Here is a 22,543-nt window from a genome sequence, read left to right as displayed (position 1 = left end):
CAAAAGGATGAAATATATATTGCATAGATCATTATTTACTTCACTTCATGAGGATTTGCAAAATGTGTCTTATTTGTACGGCTGTGTGGGGAACCCAGCTATGTGTAAAAGCAAAGCAACATGCATATGATCATTGCCAATTATTAATGTGGCTTGCTGAGAAAGAGTAGTGAATGTGTTTGAGAAGGGTAGGTTTTAATTAATTGCTGTGATTATAATTTCTATCACATGCATTATAGTCTGTCTGCCTTTCTGTGTGGAAAAAAGTAGAGCCAGAGTGAAAGCAGGAGACATTTAAATAATGAATGTTAAACAATAAGTTAAACAGCTGAGTAGGGTACTGTCTGAGTCTTAAAGCAATAAGAAGAAATGTATCTGGATTATTTCAATGAGACCTAATAGACTACCAAAGCCCTTAATCAAGAGTTAGCAAACTAAAACATTAAATTCTATACACTTAATGATGTGTAGAGCAAACAAGCCACACTATTATGGATATTATTTCCTTCATACACATCACATTCAGACATCAAACCTGTACTTCAAAAGTAGCTATCCTTTGGGTGGGTGGGAAAGCAGGCTTTGTTTAAAAACAATCACCACTGAATAATCACTGCTAAACAGCACTTGGTAGGCTTGCTGGGAGGGCCTGTCTATGCACTGGGAGAAGCAATTAGAAACAGAGAACTGTCCTCATTAATTCTTTCACTTTCATTACAGTCAGGCATCAGAGGAGTATAAAGAAAGCAGACCCATCTGACGATAGCCAAGCAGCATGTTAAATTACCTGATGACTGTTGTAACCTGTGCGAAAAACAGTGTCATGATGCGGTTTAAGTTCTACCAGAGCAAACTAAGTAGAAGATGACCCCTGGCATGCACAACCCTCATATATAAAGAAAAGATCCTTGCTGACACCTTAGGGATATTACCTTGAGTGAAACCACTGATACTTAGCAGGTTAAAATTAAAGAAGAAAGTGCACACATGTCTAATTCTATAATCAATTCACAAACTGTAACCTGGCTCTATGATTATAAAGGGAATATGCATTTCTGCTTTAGGTATGTGCTTTCAATATTCTTCCCAAGATTAGACTGTTCACAGGTCATCTTTAGAGATGAGTCTTTGTCCTAACACCCCAAGGAAATTTGTCAGAATGCTTCTATATTACATTATCTAACTTTTAAAAGTTCCAACTTCTTATGGTCGACACCATATGATCAAACTTTTAAAAGTTTGAAACTGTAATAAAAAAAAAAATAAACCAAAGGAAAAAACCTACCTGAATGGTTTAAGCAGGGGGCAAGCCCTCCTGCACCCCGCATACCACCGCTCTTTAAATATATCAACTCCGTGATTGCACTACACTGCAGAAAAGGGAAATCTTCCCATTCCACACTGGATGGAGATATCCAACTTTTAAAAGTTTAATCATATGGTGTTAACTATATGATGTTCGAACTCTTAAGAGTTTGACAATGTGATATAGACCCTGTAAGAATCACCATGTCTTCCAGTGCCACTTACCCACTGTAAATGCTTTCATGTTATTATTCGCAAACATACATATGTACACGATTCATAAAGGTTTTCAGAATTTTCTAGTTCCCCATGGCTTTCTTATTTTCATGGCGGTACTGCCATCACGATGGAAGGGACAAGGACCTCCAGTTAACTGATGCTCTTAACTAAGCCAGCTATGAAGTCATACACATTAATATTTTCACTAGTAGTAAGACAAAGCAGTTGAGGTAAGTGAAAAGGGAAGCCAATCTTGTTAACTCTCCTTGGAAAATGATAAAACTCCTTCCTTTCTAATAATAAATAACAAGAATACATATGAAATTAAAAGACTAGCCATAAGAGCTTAAATGTGAAAAAACAAACTTTACTTAAACAAAAGGCTTATAGTATGAGTACACATTAAGTATGCAGAGGAATAAGAAGGTCACATGGAATATCAAAATAACAATTCATTAAACAGACGTGTATTTAAAATAAACATCTGCTAAGCTATAAAAATAAATCTAACTACCCCATGCTTAAGAATACTGAACTCTTACTGTTGTAAGTCCACAGAAGGTAACAGGCAGAAATTGCAAATAGGAAAATTAAAAAGCAGTAGTATTTTCCAAGTAAAAACAATAGAGAACAAAGGCCAGTCTCAAATACTGAAACATATTACAGGTCACCACTTCTGTTATTTTCCCCAAATACCATTACATCATTTCATTTGCAGAAAATATTACAACAGACTTCATTAGAAGAGCAAGACATTACACTTTAACACCACTAACATGCAATGGAGTATTTCTTAGGAACAAGTCTAATTTCAGCATCTCTTTCCCACAGCAAAAATAACTAAATTAGTTTTTCCATATGTATGTATGTATGTTTCAGGAACAATGCATTTGCATACTGAATGACTCCTTCCTTTGAAGTGTACTTTAATAACATTATATGATCCTTGTCTTTCTCTGTCTCCATCCTTATGTAGCTTAGTAATATGCAAATAGCTAAGTTCTTCTGGAAAAAAGCATAGAAAATTGTACTTCGAAGAAGATAGTCATTTAAAATGTCTAGACCTGCTAGAATGAGTCCCAAAGCATGAGACTAAATGACTAAAAAATATACCAAGTCTGAGATGGTCATTTCTCAGAATATTTCCTTTTCTACAAGTTATGATGATCTTAGAGCTAGTATATATGTTTAGGGGGTGGAGGGGCTTGCCCTCACATAAGGAGACACAGGGCTTGCTCCCCATACACACACAAAAAAAGAAGTTTAAAGGAGAAAAGCAGTGTTTGAGATTCACTCTTCTGGATTTTTGGTCTTTTTTTTTTTGGCATGTCCATGCTCGGCATTTTGAGTGCTGACAGAGACAATACTTGCCATTACATGTCCCATTATATTCATAAAGAAAACATGGTCACATTTTCTAAGAACACAAATCATAAAGACCAGCTGTATTACTAGTAGAAAATAAGACAGAGAAATAAAGATATTACAACATCTTTAAGTCAGTTTTCCTTAACCTGACGTCAGTCCTAGCACCATAACTTGTCTACTGCTAAACAGTCCTTGAGTTGGTTTTGCCATAGCACTGTTAAAATGCATGTGCACTCGCGTGCACGCATGTTTGTGTGTGTGTGTGTGTGTGTGTGTGTGTGTGTGTGTGTGTGTGTGTGTGTGTTTGAGTGTGTGTGTGTGTGTGTGTGTGTGTGTGTGTGTGTGTGTGTGTGTGTGTGTGTGTGTGTGTGTGTGTGTATTTCTGCATAATATTTGTGAGGAAGTACAGTATATCAAAACATATGTTCTAAAACTATTCTTTGTCTCGCATTAGTAATACAATTGAATAAATAATTGCCAGTGTATACCAATTCATTAGTAATACAGTGAAAACATAACCCATATTTTGGTTTGCAGATTATTACCTTGTTCACATATTGTTTTAATTTTGCTAATACATACTACAGCTGTCTTAAGATTCACTTCTCAACAAACATGCACATTTTCTCCTTTCAATAGGGTGAATATGTAAAACACAAAGTCACAAAACATGTTTTGCTTTTACTACTTAAGAATTAAGGCTACTAAATGATTTTCACTGAAAATTATGTTATTTTTAGCATTTCAAATATTCACACATAAAAGAAAGCATTTCCAGGATTCATGATTTGTCACTCAGGAATTCAAAATGTAGCTGTTCCAGTACTTTTGCATCTAAAATAATACCCTATGTATAATTCAAAATGGATCATCTAGCTTTGTTGTACAAAACATTTCAACAGAAAATTTTAGACTGGTTCAGCGATATAATTCCAATTTGTTAGGCTCTTCCAGTATATGGATATCAAAAGGTATTAGGCTGCCAACTTACAATGTGCTCAGTTTCTGTTAGAGTTGGATATATGCTCTGGGATTCAGTAACAATCGTGTCAGCTTTGCACTAAACCTACATGAGGTAAGCATGTTAGCATGATGAGCAGCAGTGCTAATCAAATATGCATGCGCATGTTTGCAAGCACTTTGCATGGCTAGCAATGTTGTTAGCAGCCTTGGAAATGTGCTTGCATGCATGAGCACAGAATGCAAACAAAACAGCTTGCTTACAGGCAAAGCTAAAATACAAGCATGCCCTCTAGCCCTGAAATATTAACTGAAGTACAGTGAAAGAATTCTGATGGAGGGGAAGTGAGATCTGGGAATTGTACATAAAGAATAATGGTTTGTACTGTATAATAATTAATAGGGAAGGGGGAGTGGGTAAAGTGTAGTCATATACCACAGGCAAATGTGCTGAAGTGTCAAAGAAGCATTCCTAACTTAAGTCCTGCTATACTGATGTAATGATTAAATAAATTAAAATGTCAATAACAGTACCGGTGTTATGCATATAAATAAAAAAGTGCATGCTAACAAAGGATGTGATAGGGATATAAAGCTGCAGTGTAAGAAAGGGTAGTTAAAATGTGATATGCATATTAATAAAATGCTGACTTTAGATAACCGAAAGGCCAGAAGATGCATTATGGGAGGAATGCATTGACTGCAGTTATTGCATATGATATGCATATACAAGGAATTTATGTATGCAAGCCTTTACCTTAGCTGTATTCTCCACTTCAACATGTATACACAAGAACAAATGGCTCTTACAGCTGTAATGTTATGTACATCACAAATGGACATGATTTGGAAAAGAAATGTCAGTGACAAACATAGGAAAGGAGATTATCACCTTTAAACATGTAATACACAACATGCTTATCTGACAAATGACAACATGGATCAGATGACATTTCATAGTTTTAAGTTTTACATTGTTAATTTGCGAATATCTCAGACAATGTTACACATGGCATTCACATGGAATTACATGGAACAGTAATATAACAAAAATTCAATAGTACCAAGTACACAAGAAACTCAGTGCCAATCACAGTTTATGATGGTCTGGCTGTATGCCATACAGTAAGACATTTTATTTATTTTTATTTTACATTTGTTAACCGGGAAGGTCCATCTGGATGTGTCCCTTTTTCAGTGCAGGCCCGGGGAGAAAAGCTCCAATGTCATACAATACATAGTCATTAGTATATAGTACAGAACATTAATAGTTTTACAGGAGTTAAACAAAAAGTAATTATTGCAAGGATATTTACAACAGTAATGGTTTCACACAATGGAAATTAAAGTAAAAAACATGTAATACATCATGAGGGTTTGTAATTAACTTCAGTGCATTTAGGTTTGAAACAAAGAGGGATATAAGAATGATCAATAGAACAGAGCAATAATAGAGAAAAGTCTGATATAATGATTTACAAGTAGTTTGTTGCATGAGTTTGCTATTTAAGGGGTGTTCTAGTATAGTAGTGAAGGAGGGCAGGTAGACCAGTATAGTGGTGGAGGAGGGTTGGTAGGGTGGTTTGCTGGGTTCTAGCCTGACATGTGACAGGAGCAGAGCCAGGAGTTTGCAAGGTGGGTTTTTAAGAGTTTTTTTTTTAAATTGCTTAGATGAGGAAGTGGTCATTAGTGGATTGGCTTGAGAGTTCCAAAGCTTGGAAATATAGTTAGAGAAGAGGGCCTCAGCTGCTGAGTGTTTTACTTTGGTGACTTGGAGGAGTTGTTTATAGTTTGAGCAAAGGGATCTAGATGCATAGTTTGGTTGGATAATGTCTTTGAGGCCTGGGATCTTTTCTGGGTGGTGGAGGATTTTATGAGCTAAGATTAGTTGATTAAATTGAAGTAAAAGAGGGAGTTGTAGCCAGTCATGTTGCTTGAGTGTGAAACAGTGATGGGATTTAAAGGAAGCATAGTGGCAAATTTGGAGATTTTGATAAAGCAAGTTTCAAGCTTGCCAAGATCAGTTTTATGGAGGTTTGTTAGAATTGGGGATACATATAGGAGTGTTGATAGTAGGTGTGCTCTAGCAATTGTGATTTTTGTATTACTAGTCAGAAATTGTTTATTCCTATACAGGCTAAGTTTCTTGTGAAAGTGTTTGATGGATTGGTCTATGTGGAGGTCAAATTTCAGGTTATTATTAATTGTAACACCTAGCAGTTTGGTAAAGGGGGTAGGAGTAATTATGGTTTGATTCTTAGAGAAGATCTGAAAGGTTGTGGAAGACGAAAGAATTCTAGTGGGGTAGAAAAGCATAAGCTTAGTTTTGCTGGGATTTAAAATAAGTTGCAAGTTTGTTAACCATGTTTCAACAGATTGGAAGGAGTCTTGGGTGATCAAATGAAGGACATCAAGACTAGAAGCAGAGCAGATGAGAGTGGAGTCATCAGCGTATTGAATGATATTGTCATGGGGAGTGGCAGAATGGAGGTGACTGTTAAATTAATAGAAAAGAAGGGATCCAAGGCTGGAGCATTATGGTACCCCTAGGGTAACTGGTAGTAGGGGAGGGATGGACTCTTGCCAGTGAAAGGTTTGTTCACGATCTGTTAAGTAGCTTTGGAACCATGCTATGACTGTGTTGCTGAGGTTGTGGGAGGAGAGGACATTAATGAGTTTGGTGTGATTGACCATGTCGAAGGCCTTTGGCAGGTCCAGGAAAATGGCTGATACAAATTTAGAGTTGTTTCTGTGCTGATTAGCTATGTTTGTGAAGGATAGTAGGGCTGTTGTGGTGCTATGTGCAGGGCGGAAACCATGTTGGGTATGAGATAAGAGGTTGTGAGAAAGTAGATATTCTATGAGTTGGGAGTGTACTACGCTTTCTAGGGTTTTAGACAGGGGGCAGAGGATGGCAATGAGGCAATAATTAGTGAGCTCACAGGAGCTACCACCTTTGTGCAGAGGCAGGATGTGTGAGATTTTCCTTTTACTGGCAACATATACCTCTATAATAGATATGTTTATAAGTATAGTTATTGGGTAGGAAATGGCTTCAGATGCAAGTTTTAGAAAATATACTGGGAGGTTATCAGCAGCTAAAGTAGTTTGCTTTAGTTTTTTCAGTAGTTTTTTTGATGCAAAAATGGGGACTGGGTTTAGTTTGAAGAAGTTAGTGGAACTTAGAGGGGGAGGTATTGGGGTTTGTTTCTGGAGGGGTAGGGTTGGTGTTATTCAAATTGTTGGCTAGGGATTGAATAGATTTTTTAAAGAAGTTGTTGAATTGGTTGGCCACATTTATATAGTTGTTAGCTGTTTTTGGTGTGGGTGTGGTATTTTTACTGGTTGCAATAAGTTGTTTACTGCTGTCCAAATTTTTTGTGGGTTATTCTGATGTTTGATTTGGATGTTGTGGTAATAGCTGGATTTGTCAGTTTTAATAATTTTTTTTAACTTTATTTCTGAGTTCTATGAAATGTTGTTTATTAGTGTTGGTTTTGTTCTTATGGAACGGTAACCAGACCGTGTCCCTGTCTTTGAGTACTGCTCTAGTTTCTTTGGTCAGTCAGAGTGCTTAATTAGATTTTATTCTTACATTTCTAGTTGGGGCATGGGTGTTGAGAATCTCGGTGAAGGTGTTGTTAAATGTGAGTACTGCTTTATCTAGGGGCAGGTGTTTGAGATGTTCCCAAGGAACAGTTAGTAAGAGCATAGGTAAAATTATCAGGGTTGAAATGCCTTTTGCTCCAAATTGTAAGGAAGGATGTTTGATGAGGTGCATGGTTGTGATCTCTTAAGAGAAATGTTGGGCAGATTGTCAGGGAGGCAGCCTGAGTGGATCGACAGGTGGACAGAATCCAGTCCAGTATGGTTGCTCTTTTAGAAGTTTTATCGGTTCTGGTAGGGGATGAAATTACTTGGGCAAAGCCATATAGGTTAATGTGCATAGTAGGAGTTGGTGAGGAACATAGAAGCCAGTCAATATTGAAGTCTCCCATTAAGATGGTCTCTCTTGAGGGAGGGATATGGAAAACCATTATAAAAGGCTTTCCAGAATGATGATGTTTTTACCTGTTGGGACATACCCTCCTATAATATTAAGATGTTTGTTGGAGTTGCTTGTTAATTTGGCTAAAATTAGTTTGGTATTTCCAAGTTCTGGGGTAGAGGTAAAGAGTAGGTTGAGTGTTACATCGTCTATGAATAGGATAGCTACACCCCCTCCTTTTTTGTTTTCTCTATCTTTCCTAAGGATAATGTAACCTGGGGGAGTGATTTCACTATTATTGATGTGTGGTTTTAGCCATGTTTCAGTTAAAGTAACTATATCAGGGGAGGAGTGGGATAGTATAGTATGTAAATTGTGTTTTTTGTTGAGTATACTACATACATTAATGTTGAGGAGTGGGAGAGATGATTTTTTTTCCTTTGATGAATTAGGGCAAGGTTAGAATGGGATGGGTTGGATAGTATTGTAAGAGTGTTTGTGGGTCTGGGATTGGGATGGATATCTCCTAGCAGAATAAGTTGTTTGTGTATATGTTGAAGGAGCTTGGAGAGTTTGTCAATAATCTTAGAGAATTTAAGAGAGGTGGGAGATTTTGTTAGCTCTGGGGGAATTTGATTGTGTGATAGTCTGCATTAGTTGTGTTGAAGGGGGCTGTGGTGATAAGCCACTGTTGAGTGTTAAGAGGTGTTGGTGTTGTTGAGGTGTGGTGTGGAGGATGAATAGTGTGATTTAGAGGAGTCTCATATGATGAGAGATGATATAGTAGAATTAGAAGAGAATTTGCAGTGAGGAGGAGGAGAAGGGTTCATTTGGGAGATATCATAGTGCAGAGTGTACTAGTGTGTGTAGTCGGTGGTGGTTCATAGGTTCATAGGGTCATAGGTAGGTACTAGGTTATCAGCCCAAGGGCCTAAGTAAGCCTAGCCAACAATGTTCCCTGGCTTATGCCACCCAAGAAATTTAATTTCCTGTGCCCCTGTTGAGCAGAGCTGCAGAAGTGATCCCCAGGGTTTATTTCCTATTTCCCATCCACTCATCAAGATTTTTCTTGAAGAGTGCTAATGAGGAATTTTGCTTGACATAAATGGGTAGCTTGTTCCAGAGTATGGGAAGTCTCTGTGACAGGAATCTATCCCTCCAGCATGTCCTGTTTATTGTGGTGACAAGGTTTAGGTCCCTAGAGCATGTAGCTCAGAGGTATTGGGATTTCTTAAGGTGGAGCATGTCCAACAGCTCTGGGTTTGACATAGCTTTATATGTTAGGCAGAGATCTCCTCAGAGTAGGCGATATGCTATGGAGTAAAGCTGGAGTTTTTTGAGACGGTCAGTGTAGGGCATCTGTTTGAGGCCAGTAATCCTCTTTGCAAGGTAATTCTGTGGCCTTTCCAGCTGCTGCAGATGTCTTGTGAGGTACATTCCAAAAGGGGTGTTGTACTATATAATGGGTCTAATGAGCGCTGAGCAGAGGGAAACAATTACCTCTTTTTTCCTGGATGAGAACCCTTTTGTGATGAGGTGTGCCACATAGAAGGATTTCCTGACTACTGTGGCGATGTGATTATCAAAGGAGAGACTACGGTCCACCTGGGTCCCAAGGTCTCTTATCACACATTCAGCATTAAGTAGACTGCTGTTTATGTAGTAGTTCATGGGTGCAGAGTTTTTACCAAAGGGGATGACAATGCACTTTTTGGCATTGAGCTTGAGGCCATGCCTCTGACACCAGGCATCAGTCTCAGTGAGGCCCTTTTGTAGGATGTCCACATCATTTGGGGACTTGACTATTGCTCCTAGTTTGCAGTCAGCTGTGAACTTCGTTAGCCAGAGGCCTTCTGTGTTAGCCCGTACTTCAGAGAAATAGATACCAAGCAGGAGAGGTCCCAGGACTGAACCATATGGTACTCCACTTGTCACTGGTTTGAAGTTAGATTTGGAGTCTGCAATGTTTACAGTGTGAGTTCTGTCAATAAGCCAGTTGGCAACCCATCTTGTGATGTAGGGATTTATACCTAGTTTAGTGAGTTTAGCTATAATTCTATAATGGGGGTTAGTATCGAAAGCCTTGTCAAGTTCAAGATAGGCTGTGTGTACCATCTTGCCCTCATCTATGGCTTTGGTGACTGCCTCAAAGAAGTCAATCAGGTTCAGAAGTCATGATCTGCCTTTCACAAACCCGAACTGGGTGGGGCCAGAGTTTGGAGGTTACCAATGTCTTTGGTTATGAGTTCCATGATGATACGTTCCATGGCCCTGCAGACCAGGCTCGTCAGGCTAATATGGCGATAGTTCCCAGGATCAGTGGTGGCTTCCCCATTGTGGAGTGGGATAACTGTTGCTGTGCACCATTCAGTGGGCACAAAGCCTGACATGAGACTATGATTGAACATGGTGCTTAGGTGGGGAGCCAATTTGTTCTGAAGTTCATGTAAAATGCAGCCTGGGATGTTGTCCAGCCTCATGGATGCTGTGGTTTTGGTTTTAGAGAGTGCAGCTTTTACCTGTGTAGATGTGATTACAGGGACATTCTTCTTTTATAGATATGGACCCTTTAGGGGGTGAGAAGGGGGTAAAGTTAGCACTGAACTTATCTGCCAGGATATTGGCAATATCAGTTGGTTCTGTAATTTTCATGCCGTTGTGCTGTAACTCAGAGCAGATCTGGGTGTTGCCATTGAAATTCTTGACATAGCTATAGAATGCTTTATGGTTGCCCCTAGAATCAGTGGCAATTTTGTTTTCGTAGCTAGCTTTGGAGGATATTATAAGGGATCTCAGCTTCTTACTGAGGCTGACCAGGCAGCTCCTCCACTCATGGGATTTTACTCTCTTTTGCAACAGTTTCTTCCTTCTGTTGTAGAGTTTTTTTATGGCAGCGGATGACCAGATTGGCTTCCTTATTTTGGAGGATAGCATCTTGGTTCTGTTTGGGATAGCACGACCCATGCACTCGTCTAAGTGCTTATAGAGTACATTTGTGTAGGATTCAGCAATCGTAACTGTATTGTCCATCTGCATGGGTGTCATGAAGTTCACCACTTCTGTCTTAAGAAGCATGAAGTTGGCTTTGGAGAAATTTTTTAACGTGGTTTCCTTAATGGTGAGTGGGGGCGGGATGCAGATATCTAGGGTGATTAGCTTATGGTCAGATTTGACCAACGAGGAGTTGATTTCAGGTGTGGAACACCGGTCACTCTTGTTGGTACTGACTAGATCTAGGATATTGTTGTCTCTGGTGGGGGTTTGGATAAGTTGATCCAGGGCATTGGAATTTCTGAGTTCCAGAAAGCGTTGACCAAAGGAGTTGGTACATGAGTAGTTTTCCCAGTTAATGGTGGGGTAGTTGAAACTGCACATTATTAGGGTGTTTTGTTGAACCCTAATATTTTCCAGTATATCAAGAAAAGAGGAGTGGGAATCCTGGGGCATGGTGGGGGATCTGTAGCAAGTTACAATTTGGATTGCAGTTTTGCCCAGAGTTAGTTGCACTTGGATAACTTCGGATGCATTATGCTGCGCAGCTAGCCTGGATGTGTGGTTATCCTTAATGAATATGGACACACCTCCATCTTTGGTGTTCTGGTCCTGGATAGATGGCCGAAAAGTGTGATATGAGTTATATCCTGGTAATGCAGGGATACTCTCTAGAGCTTTGAAGTAGGTCTCAGTCACTGCACAGATATCGATGTTCTCCATTTTAATGAGTGCCTCGACTGAGTGCATTTTGAGATTTAGACTTCTAGCATTGAGTAGCATTACCCTCAGTTTTGCTTGCCTGTTCCTGTTACTGTGGTGAATTTGTAATTTAAACCTTGCCTACAAAATGCATTATAGGGGCGGCAAGAGCCTTTGCCAGTATCCAGAATCCCAGGGGCGACAGGTGCAGGCCATCTCTGGTAAAGCATCATGGTCTGTCGACCATGTCGTCCCAGGCAGACAGATACTGGATTCCCTTAGAATGACACCAGAAGCTTAGCCAATTGTTGAAGTCAATCATTTTGTCCTTGTGTTGCGGTATCATTCTGGGCGATGGTAGGATTCTGCTCAGGGCTAGGGTCATACCTGCTGGGCTACAACATCGGAGAGCTCTTCCATGTCTCTTTTCATGTAGTCCAGGGTGGTACATATCAGGTCATTCACACCAACATGGACAATGACAGAGTCATATTTGTACTTGTTGTGGAGTACCCTGAGTGCATGGCTTATGTGGCGGATGGTGGTAGGAGGTGAGAAAGTGTTATGTGTGTTAAGGTTTAATGTGTATTAGTGGGAGTTGCTGTAATGAGGGAGATAGGGAAATAATAGATGGGATTGGTCTTCTGTGTTGTAAGAGTGGCTATATATAAGTATAAATGTACATATAGTGGGTTGGGTGTGAATTGGGGTTAGGATGGGGGACCGGAGAGAGGCCGGTCATAGCGAGGGTGAACAGAGTGGGTTGAAACCACCATGAGGCAGTTAGCAGTGGTAATTGAAAAAGAAAAAAAAACAAGCGCCTGTGTAGTATACAGGCAAATAAGTAACTAAGGTGTCTGTGCCTGTCCTTTACTGCCCTTTATCATAGAACAAAGTGTTAGAGCTTTCAGTAAGCTATTACTTCTTTACAATTTGGAATGGTTGTCAGCCCCTTAAAATAATTTAGCAGGACTGTCTAGGCAAAAGATAATAAGTCCTGTAGTTAGGAATGATCTATAGGCAAAGTATTCCCAAGTATGGTTCAGATTCTAGGGTAGAATCTGGAAGGGGTTAGTGTTCGGATTGTGCGTGCACTATTAAGAGGGATTTACAGGTTGACAGTTAATTGCTATGTTAGCAAGTCAATATATGTAACATACACTGTTGCTGGGCCAAACACTTTTACAGGCATCTCTGTGTCTTTTCAAGGTACAACTTCCTTAATAAAAGTGAAGTTTGATGCAGGGTCTGTGCCGTTCAGAGATATGGTAAACTGTTGCTGGGCCAAGCACTTTTACAGGTATCTCTGTGTCTTTTGTAGGGAGGACTTTCTTAATAAAAGTGAAGTTTGATGCAGGGTCTGTGCCATTCAGAGAGATGGTAAACTGTTGCTGGGCCAAGCACTTTTACAGGTATCTCTGTATCTTTTGTAGGGAAAGCTTCCTTAATGAAAGTGAAGTTTGATGCAGGGTCTGTGCCATTCAGAGAGACTGCAATTGCATGCACACCACGCCGGAATGCTAGTTGCTCTTGTTTGCCGGACAAGTTTTAAAAAAAATGTTTATAAAAAATGCTTATAAAAGCCCTTATCTGCCATTAAATTGTATTAATTAATTGTATGGTATGATGAAAACAACTGCAATAATAAAAATATATCTGGATTAAGATATGAAATACAGAACATAATTCTTTTGAAAATAGGTAATACTCTGAGCAAGGAGGGACATAATAAGCATCCACATTATGTCATTTCTGAAAACATGCCAGGACAGATATCACAGAGATGATAACAATCATGGATGCCACAGAATTACACATATCAGTTGTCATGAAGAATAACCTTGAAAGGCTTACATCACTTTCTACCATAATGGGTATGTAGGGCCTACCTTGTAGGACAAGGCCTGAAAAAATGTGTCCCTATGATTGCATCATAGCTATTGTCTGTGTGTACCCACTGCTGTTTGACACAGTTGTCTGACAGACATATGTTATCAGATTCAAACTCCTGCCTGTTATACTATATTCTTTCCAGAACTCCATGTTGACTGCATGTGCTACATCAGATAGCAATGGAGACTGTCTCAAATAACTGAATTGATTGTATGCATTAAGAAAGGAGTTATGAATACAATATGAAGAATTGGATTCAGTCAGAATGCTGGAAAGGGGCTACACATGTTACTGTCCGCACAACAGTGTCCAATAGCAGTGCTTCTTTGCCAAGGAAACTTTTTTCCATTGTGTAGTGCACACACTGTCCCACAATTGAACCACAGTTATTTGTGTAGGAATGGTATATGACTTACTACTCAGTGCATGTGCCACAGGAGTATTCACAATATGACCTGCTTCTAGTAACCATTTCACTGTCATGTAGTAACAACCTGTGACTATGTCACTGTCCGATGCAAAAATGGATAAAAATAACTAGGTATAATGATGTTTATATAATGTTGGCACATTCATATAATGCCACCCTTTTAGGAATTGAATGGCAAGCTATGTGTCTCTACAAACTAATGACATGTGGATGAACCACAAGCTCCATAGTGGAAGTCTTAAAAAACTGTGACACTCCACTTATGCTAACTTATTACATTATATGTATATGCTGTAAACAATCTCTTTGTGATAAAAGGGATGGGGGAGGCCTCTCCCACTGTAAATAGACACATTAAAACTGTGATGGATGCCATCCATGCATTACAGTGTAAAGCCCAACAATGTTAACAGGCAATGAATGTGGATGTTGAACACATGAGCATTTGAAAGATGAATGTGCCACAGTAGAAGATAACGGATCTGTGTGAAGAGTCAAATGCATTCTTCTGACAGGGGAGGAGGATACTGCAGGAAGTGTTATACCTACTGTTACACACACTTACACAGTCTTAACAACAAATCATGTTATTGCTGCAAGGGATATGTGTGGGTCTGTAATTGTTATACTAAGGCAACATCTTACAGAATGTTGTCTCATTCCCTTCCGCCAAGGAAGCCAGTCTGGTGCTCCCCTGCCATAAGCAAACTCTACAACAGAAGAAAAAAACTGATGCAGAATAAGGTAAAGTCCCAATACTGGAAAAAGATCCCTTATCAGCCTCAACAAAAAGTTGAGATCACTTATCAAAACCTCTAAAGCTAGCTATGAAAACAGTATTGCAGCAGATAGTAAAGACAACCACAAGGCCTTCTATAGTTATGTAAAGAATCTCCATGGAAATATCCAGATTTGCTCTTTGCTACTGCACAATGCTACCTCATATACTGAGCCAACAGATATTGCCAACATAATGGCCGACAGATTCAGTGCCAACTCCTCCCCCCCGCAAAGAACCAATCACAATACCAGTAGATTGTCAGGTGCCCAGTATTATTACTGCACAGGTTAAAACAGCACTGTCCAAGGCTAAGAATGCAGCTTCTATGGGACTTGACAATATCCCTGACTGTATTCTAAATGAACTACAGAGTGAACTGGCAACACACCTGTGTGCCCTGTTCAATCACAGCCTCACCTCAGGTTTTGTCCCTACTGAATGTTGCACTGCTACAGTTATCCCTCTCCACAAAGGAGGAGTGACTACAGACCCTGGGAACTATCTCCCCATTAGCCTGGCAAGTCTGATATGCAAAGTTATGGAACACATCACCATGGGCCCAATAAAAAAGGATATAGGGAATATCCAAACTCTGGATCCCACACAGTTTGGTTTAGTGAAGGGTAGATCATGCCTGCTCAACCTGGTTGACTTCTTTGAGTCAGTCACCAGATCTCTGGATAAAGGCAAGGTGGTTCTACAGCCTACCTTGATCTGGCCAAGGCCTTTGACACCACTCCCAACTCAGAAATCATAGAAAAACTCACTAAGCTAGGCATCAACCTCTATATCACTAGGTGGGTTGCAAACTGGCTCAGAGATAGAACCCACAGTGTGAAAGTAGCTGACTCCAAGTAAGACTGCCGACCAGTCACGAGTGGAGTCCCACAGGGTTTGGTCCTGGGTCCTCTCCTGTTTGGTATCTACTTCTCTGAAGTCCAAACCAACATAAAAGGACTCTGGCTGACAAAGTTTGCAGAAGATTGCAAGTTGAGAGCTATTATTAACTCCCCAAGTAATGTCAACATCTTGCACAAAGGCCTCATTGAGACCAACGACTGGTGTCAGAACCATGGCCTTAAGCTCAATGCCCAAAAATGTGTCATAATGTGTCATAATCCCCTTTGGGAAAAACTCAGTTCCCATGAATTACCACATTGATGGTAGTGCACTGAGCACAGAATGGGTTATAAGAGATCTGGGAACACAGGTTGACAGCAACCTCTCTTTTGACCACCACATTGCCACTGTGGTCAGAAAGTCCTTCTGTGTGGCACATCTGATTACTAAGTGTTTTGCATCATTGTCTCCCTCTACACTTCCCTCATTAGGCCATTCATCAAGTGCAATGCCCCATTTGGCATGTACCTCACCAGACACTTGCAACAACTGGAGAAACTACAAAAGTACTTCACAACGAGGATACTAGGCCTTAAACACTTGTCCTATATGGACAGACTCAAAAAACTCCAACTATTCTCTGTCTCATATCACCTACTTAGAGGCGATCTCTGCTCGACTTACAAAGCCATATCAGACCCAGTTCTGTTAGAAATGCTACATCTAAAGAAATCCCAATCCCTCCACACCAGATGCTACAGCCTCATTACCACAATCGACAGAACATGCTGGAGGGACAGGTCCATAACCCAGAGACTGCCCATGCTATTGGAATAGACTTGCCATACATGTCAAACAGAGCACCTCACCTGCCCTCTTCAAGAGAAATCTTGATGGGTGGATGGGAAATAGAAAATTCACCCCGGGGATCACTCCAGTGGCTCTTCTTGACAGAGGCACTGAAACTAATGTCAGGTGGCACGATGCCAGGGTAATCCTATGGGCTAAGCTTGTAAAGACTCCAGGGCTATTAGCTTAGTACACACCTATGAACCTATGGATAATGCTTCCAACATGTTATGTGTAAGGAAAATGTAATCACATGTCATAATTACTCTGAATAAAAGTATTGCTATGTGAGAAATTATCAGGGCTTTTTGTAAGTGGAATCAACATCTATATGTGTACACAGCAGACATGTTGGAAAACAGTGTTTGGGACATGTACAGTCACAATAAGACTGACACAACATAGTCTGAATAGTATTGACTGCATTTGAACTCACTACCTAAGATCACAGGTTATGGATTAGTGTATGAATCACAAGTGCCACACTACATGTTGAGGTACAACTGGTACAATGTGCATTTAAATGGATGACATCAACACTGTTTGTTAGCTGGATATTTATGCTTAAAAGTGGTCAAAGCACACAATAATACCGTACAGCTACTCATCGTGTATGTATTTGAAGAGTAGTATACACAGTATGAAGGTGAAAGACAGACTCACAGCTGGCCTCAGTCATCCTACAATGCACAAAGCACAGTATCAAAGTCATGCAACACAGTAGAATTTGCATTCCAGCCCTGAGATGTTGCAGTTATTGTAGCACTATGTTATCAGTGTGTGGCCCAAAACTTTTTTTCCTTGAGGAGGCTAGGATTTGCTAGTGTAACACTGTGTCATTGTAAATCTATCTTATAAGTAGAAGTATACATAAAGGTAGTTGTGAGGTGGCTAACGTTATATGACAGTAATAACAGAAAGAATATTTAAGTTCAAACCACCTACCTATCTAGTTACACCATCTATACACCACATTATCAGCAGCCAGGGCAATAGGAGTATAATGAGTACAACAGAAGCATACAGCATCTATGAAGGGATGACAACAACAGTGTATTGCCAAGGAGACGTGTCTTGTAAAATTAATTTTTCAGCCATCTGGAGTTCTAATATTTAACACTGCAAATGCATATAAACTAATACTAAATTCATTTACAATGACATGCACACACCTGTACAGTGTAAACACTGCTGTATTTGAACCTCCAACTATCTGTTTACATATTCTAGTGTATATTATAAGAAATGCAAGTATCGCAGAAGTCTGCCTGATAAGAATGCACTTTTGTCAAGATGACCTCTATCACTTTGTTGCAGAGAGGATGTTTCTGAAAAATTGGGATAAGGAAGCTGTGTGCACATTTAAGTGCATTCTTCTTAGGGAAAGTGGATATAGTACAAAGTTTACACACACACACACACACACACACACACACACACACACACACACACACACACACACACACACACACACAAAGTTTACCATGTTGAGCATTGAACCTCCTACCAATCCTGTGAGCACTGTATTATTCGCATGTGCCATATGGAAAACCTGCCTCAGAGAGTGCACGTTTGTCCGGATGACCTCATCAGTGTGTTTCACGGAGGATGTTTCAGTAAAACGTAGGATAATGGAGCTGTGTGAAGAGTTAGATGTATTCTTCTCAACAGAAGTGGATACAGCACAAAATGTCACAAACACACACACACACAGACACACACACAGACACACATACACACGCACATTACATTTCCTACCTATCTAGTTACACAATCTAGAGAGCACTGTATTATTCACAAGTACCAGAGAAATCTGACTCTTAAAGGAAGAGAGTGATTTTTTTTGTCAGGGTGACATCAGTGTTTCAGAAAAAAAGTGGATAAAGGAGCTGTGTGAAGAGTTGAATGTATTCATTTCAGTGGGAGAGGGTACTGCACCAAGTGTTATATGCACTCACACAAGATTGCCATGCTAAGGTTAGTACTAGGCTAACTGCCCTTGCGAGCCATTTTAAGCCTATCAAATTATCTCCTGTGAGATTCAAACCCTCTACCTTGTGTTTGTACGGCAAACACCTTAACCATTAGGCCACCCTCCCTCCAAAGGAGGACATACTCAGGAATGCAGCACCCCACCCCCTTAAAATTTAACACACTATCAGAAATCCAGCTACATGCTGTGGGAGTAGAACCCACAGCTTTCTTCAAGACACAAGAATGCTACCTGTTGTGCTACTAACATGACTAAAAGAATGACAAGGTTTGAACCCAGGACCCTTTGCATCATAATCAAAGCACAGAACCACTAAGCCATGACAGAATTGAAGCTCCTTAAACAGCTTCCTAACACAGCTTCCTTATCCCAATTTTTCAGAAACATCCTCTCTGCAACAAAGTGATAGAGGTCATCTTGACAAAAGTGCATTCTTATCAGGCAGACTTCTGCGATACTTGCATTTCTTATAATATACACTAGAATATGTAAACAGATAGTTGGAGGTTCAAATACAGCAGTGTTTACACTGTACAGGTGTGTGCATGTCATTGTAAATGAATTTAGTATTAGTTTATACACATTTGCAGTGTTAAATATTAGAACTCCAGATGGCTGAAAAATTAATTTTACAAGACACGTCTCCTTGGCAATACACTGTTGTTGCCATCCCTTCATAGATGCTGTATGCTTCTGTTGTACTCATTATACTCCTATTGCCCTGGCTGCTGATAATGTGGTGTATAGATGGTGTAACTAGATAGGTAGGTGGTTTGAACTTAAATATTCTTTATGTGATTACTGTCATTGAACCTCCTACCTACCTTGTTATGCAAACAAGAGAGCAATGTATTAGTCACAAGTGCCACGAGAGAAGACTAACTTCAGCAATCTGAAATAGGACATTTGAACTTTTTGAAAATCCACTGATTTGAACAGATGATGCTGTGCATCACAGGTTGTGCAACAAATGCATGTGTGTGCACAGGGCAGTGTAATACCTCCATAGGTATCACAAGGGATAAGAAACTAAGAGTAATGCTACTCAATGCCAGAAGTCTAAACCTCAAGATGCACGCACTCGAAACTCCCCTTAGCATGGAGAACATCGATATCTGTGCAGTAACAGAAACCTGGTTCAAGGCTCCCGAGAGCACTCCTGCACTACCAGGTTATACCTCATACCATGCTTTTCGGCCCCAAAACTTGGACCGAACCACAAAAGGAGGGGGAGTATCAATATTCGTCAAAGATACCCACACCTCCAGGTTGGTGGCACAGCACGAAGCATCAGAGACTATCCATGTGCAACTAACAGTGGGTAAAACTGCCTTCTAGTTTATAGCCTGCTACAGACCACCCTCCCAAACCCAGGAACCCCACTCAGCCTTCCTGAGAACACTGGAAAATATGAAGGTCTCTCCAAATACAATTATATTGGGCGACTTCAACTACCCAAACATAGACTGGGAGCATTACTCTAGCTCCAACACCCTAGCCCAAAGGTTCCTAGAATTTATAAACTCAAATGCTATGGAACAACTCGTTACCACTCCCAGAAGAGGGGAAAACATACTGGACCTGATCATCACCAACATGGTAAGATCAGACCATAAACTAATCTCACTGGATATTCACATCCCGACTCCACCCCCTGCCCTGAAAACCACAGTGAAAAACTTCTCTAATGCAAATTTCACACTCCTCAAAACCGAGGTGGAATCTTTCAAAGCCCACGGGCCTGAGGAAAATACGGCCCAGACCACAGAATCCTTTATAAACGCATTCTGTGAACACCTTCAGGAATGCATGGATCATGCAATCCCAAATAAAACCAAGTCCCAATCCTCCAAAGGCAGACGTCCTGTCTGGTGGACCCCAGCCATAAACAAACTATACAACAGAAGGAGGAAGCTACTACATGATAGAGCAAAATCCCAAAAATGGAAGGCATCTCTGATCAGTATTAGCAAAAAACTACGGGCACTCATAAAATCGTCTAAGGCCAGCTTTGAGAGAAAAATTGCACAGGACACTAAGGATAATCATAAGGCTTTCTTTAGTTATGTTAGGAACCTGGGTGGGAATTCGCAGATATGCTCAGAATTAGTCCAAAATGACAAAAAATGTACCGAACCCACAGACATTGCCAACATCCTAGCTGACAGGTTCAGCGCAAACTTCTCCCCCCCTTCCCACCAAAAGGGCAAATATCTATCCCAGCAGAGTGCTGCCCCCCTGACATCTCAGATGCTCAGGTAAGAGCCGCCTTCTCCAAAGCAAAAAACACAGCATCAATGGGACCAGACGGTGTCCCGGGCTGCATCCTACATGAACTCCAAGAAGAGCTAAACCCAAGCATAAAACTACTGTTCAATCTCAGCCTTACTACAGGATATATACCCAAAGAGTGGTGTACAGCAACAGTGGTCCCTCTCCACAAAGGTGGTGCCTCAACAGATCCTGGAAATTATCGCCCCATAAGCCTGACTAGCTTGGTCTGCAAAGCTATAGAAAGGATCATCATGGACCTCATAAATAAAGATATTGGGGACCTACAGACACTGGATCCTACCCAGTTCGGCTTTGTTAAGGGCAGATCCTGCCTCTTAAACCTTGTTGATTTCTTTGAAACAGTCACCAAGGCCATTGATGAGGGGAAGGTGGTCCACACAGTCTATTTGGACCTTGCAAAAGCCTTCGATACAATACCCACTCGGGCATTATAGATAAGCTCACCAGCTTAAATATAAACCCCTATGTCACTAGATGGGTTGCAAACTGGCTCAAGGACAGAACCCACATGGTTAGAATTGCTGGAGCCATGTCAGACTCCAAACCAGTTACAAGTGGCGTCCCACAAGGCTCAATCCTGGGACCTCTCTTGTTCGGTATATATTTCTCGGAGGTACAGGCCAACACGGAAGGACTGTGGCTGACCAAGTTTGCAGATGACTGCAAACTGGGCACCATAATCGACACTCCAGCCGACACAAGCATCCTCCAAAAGGGCCTCATAGAAACAGACAACTGGTGCAAGAGCCATGGCCTCAAGCTAAACGCCAAAAAGTGTATAGTCATCCCCTTTGGCAAAAGCAAAGTGCCCACAAATTACCACATAGGTGGTAATCCATTAAGTACAGAAGAAGTAATTAGGGACCTGGGGACCCAAGTTGATAGCAATCTCTCATTTGACAACCACGTGGCCAAAGTGGTTAGAAAAACATTTTATATAGCCCACCTAATCATGAAGGGATTCACATCTAGATCAGGGGAGGTCATTGTGCCTCTTTACTCATCCGTCATCAGGCCCATAATTGAGTACAATGCCCTTTTTGGGATGTACCTTACCAGACACCTGCAGCAACAGGAAAGATCCCAAAACTACCTCAGCAAGAGGATCAAAGGGCTCAAACAGATGCCATATGCTGACCGGTTAAAGAAACTCCAGCTCTACTCAGTGGCATACCACCTGCTCAGAGGCGATCTGTGCCTGACATATAAAGCCATGTCCAACCCAGAATTAATGGACATGCTGCACCTCAGAAAATCCAAATCCCATTGAGCTACGCGCTTGAGAGACTTGAACCTCAGCACTGAAATAAATAGGACATGCTGGAGGGACAGATTCATAACCCAGAGGCTCCCTTCACTCTGGAATAAAATCCCAGTCCAGGTTAAGCAGAGTCCCTCATTGACTCTCTTCAAGAGGAATCTTGATGAGTGGATGGGAGATTGTAGGTTTACCCCGGGTATCACTTCTGTGTCACTGTTAGACAGAGGCACAGTATACTAACCTCGAAAAAGGGCATAGCAAAATTAATTTAAAATGGTGGCGAAAGCCAAACACACTCTGGCTAGGCTTATAAATGCCCTAGGGAAGATAGCCTAGTATGAACCTATGAACCTATGATTGTCCTATGTAATTAAGTACTTCTGTACTAAAATGTTGATACTGTCCTTCATGGACATTGCATTACTTTGAGGTACATTGACTTGTTTCACATTATGGGATGCTATAGACATTTGCTGTTGTACACGCGTGGACTATCAGTCAAACTTTCCTGCAACTTTATGTCAGGATGATTGCACCATGTGGATTGACAAGACAAACATGCAAGTCACAAATAGGACAGTGCACTGCACAATAACAGTGACGGACTATGTGAGAATAGGTTAACCAAATCTGTAACACAGTTGCAAGTGTAAACATTGTAGAGCAGA

The sequence above is a fragment of the Protopterus annectens genome, chromosome 1.part0 (genome assembly GCF_019279795.1).
Source record: "Protopterus annectens isolate FY-2018-M chromosome 1.part0, PAN1.0, whole genome shotgun sequence".
NCBI classification, from domain to species: Eukaryota; Metazoa; Chordata; order Ceratodontiformes; family Protopteridae; genus Protopterus; species Protopterus annectens.
The sequence above is the reverse complement of the archived record's forward strand: the minus strand, read 5'-3'. Positions refer to the sequence as shown.